We start from the raw sequence: 1983 nt of genomic DNA, 5'->3' as shown, positions 1-1983 counted from the left end.
CACCCCGAGAAAGAGGAGGCTTTCTCCTCTCTTAAAGAGTTACAACAGTCCCGGAAACCTGCTGGGGACAGTTGTGTCCGCTCCTATAGGGTCGCTATAAGTCGACATGACTCGGTGGCAGTAAGTTTGATGTTGTTTTTAATTACTCCCTCCCAGCAATGCCCGCACTCCAGAGCTCTCGGCTTCTCAAGCTGGCAGCTGAGCGCACCTCCCCGCGGTACCCATCCCCAGGCTGTAGCTCTGCGCGGGCCAGAGAGGGACACTCACCGGTCTCCGCGCAATGGACGCCCCGGCGCGGCAGGCTGAGGGCTCGCCCTTTAAGCGCTGCCTGGCGCCGCCCCCAGAGGCGGGGAAATGAAAGTCACTGTCAGAGCCGCAGGAAAACGAAACTTAGCTGTTCCTGTGCGCGCTGCAGGACGCAGGGTGCTGGGAGCTGGAGGCCCTGGTCAGCCTTGGCCAGCACTTTGTGGCAGCCAAACACAGGTTATCACGGGAAATACAGATTTTCGGGCCCCAAACTGCAAAGAGTTAAGCCATAGTTTTATTAAAGCATAAAAACATTTCAAAAGACATGAAGGGGGTGGGGCGCATCCTCTCTGGATTTGAGAAGGACGCCTTAAGCATACTGAATATACACTTCACGCAGGGATTGAAGCGGGTCCACTTGTCTGGAGTTGAGAAGGGGTGTTGTCTAGGGGAACACTTCTGGTTTTTTCATGACATTTTCAAAGGGGAAATGGTTGCAGAGGGTTAAGCAACTTTCTAATGAGTTACCATTCTTGAGTCTCTGAAGTTTATCTCATCTCTGGCTCTAGGTCGGCATGCTTTTGGATTTATCTCCAGGTACACAAAGGATTTATCTCTTTGTGTCATGTTCACCAGGGCCTGGCTTCAAGGTGAAGGTATTTACCAAGTCTATGAGCATTGTTCATAGCGGCAGGACAGAAGGCCCCGTTCTGTCCCTGACACTTGGGTGGCACTAATGTTTCAGGGCTCAACTAATAGCCAAAAGGTCAGTGGTCAGAATGCACTTGGAGTGCCTGTGGCTGTGAAGACCACAAAGCCGGTTGGAGTCATTTGTGCCAAGCCCAGAGAACAAGGCTCACCCAGCAAACGTGTAACACAATAAGTAACCTGGCTTTTATTAGAGAAGCTAGCTAGCTTGCTTCTTTAAATGTCTGTCTAATGAACATCTTGTGTCTTTAGGCCCTCAAGATACTTACTGCCACCCCGTAAGCCCAGGGTAGAGAGAACAACCCCTGTGTGTTTCTGAGACGCAGACTCTTTATGGGAGTAGACAGTCTCTTCCTTCTCCAAGAAGTGGCAGTTTTGAACTGCTGACCTTGTTGTTACTGTTGTTATGAAGTGCTTTAGACTCAGCTTCTCCTCATGGCAACCCTGTGTACAATGAAGCAAAACAACGCTCGGACCTGTGGCGTCAAACTTGTCATATTTGAGCCCGTTTTTGCAGCTAGGGAGTCAAGCCATCGGTGGAGGGCACTCTCCCTTTTTCACGGATCTACTGTATCAGCGGGATGCTCTTGTCCCGGGACAGGTGCCTTCTGAGAATCTATCCAAGGTTCCCGAAATGGGAGCCTAGACACCGGAAACCTGACACATCTGTCTCCTTAGAGAAACTGACATTTCCCAAAGGGAAAAGACCTTCGGGATGTTCTGACAGAAATCTGAGGATGGATCAAAATGTCATGAACTTCTTGGACTGTTTTGTTCCCTGGACTGAAAAAACCTCAACGCCTGCCCCCATGTTCTAGCAATTCTCAGTCCCAGTGCTGTGTGATGTCAGATTTTCAAATTGTACAATAACCAATAAACTTCTAGTATTATTTAAACTTTGCTTCTGCTCTTAGAAACTCTTTAGCATGCCTTGAACAGGGAGGGGAGGATGCTTGGCAATCAACTGCCAAAACTTCCCAGCCATTAAAAACCTCCATGGGGCACAGGAATTTCACCACGAACCAAAAT

Source organism: Echinops telfairi, unplaced genomic scaffold (assembly GCF_000313985.2).
Source record: "Echinops telfairi isolate 266 unplaced genomic scaffold, ASM31398v2 ScPeMD7_7469;HRSCAF=8507_0, whole genome shotgun sequence".
In the NCBI taxonomy this organism is placed as follows: domain Eukaryota; kingdom Metazoa; phylum Chordata; class Mammalia; order Afrosoricida; family Tenrecidae; genus Echinops; species Echinops telfairi.
This window is presented reverse-complemented; position numbering follows the sequence as displayed.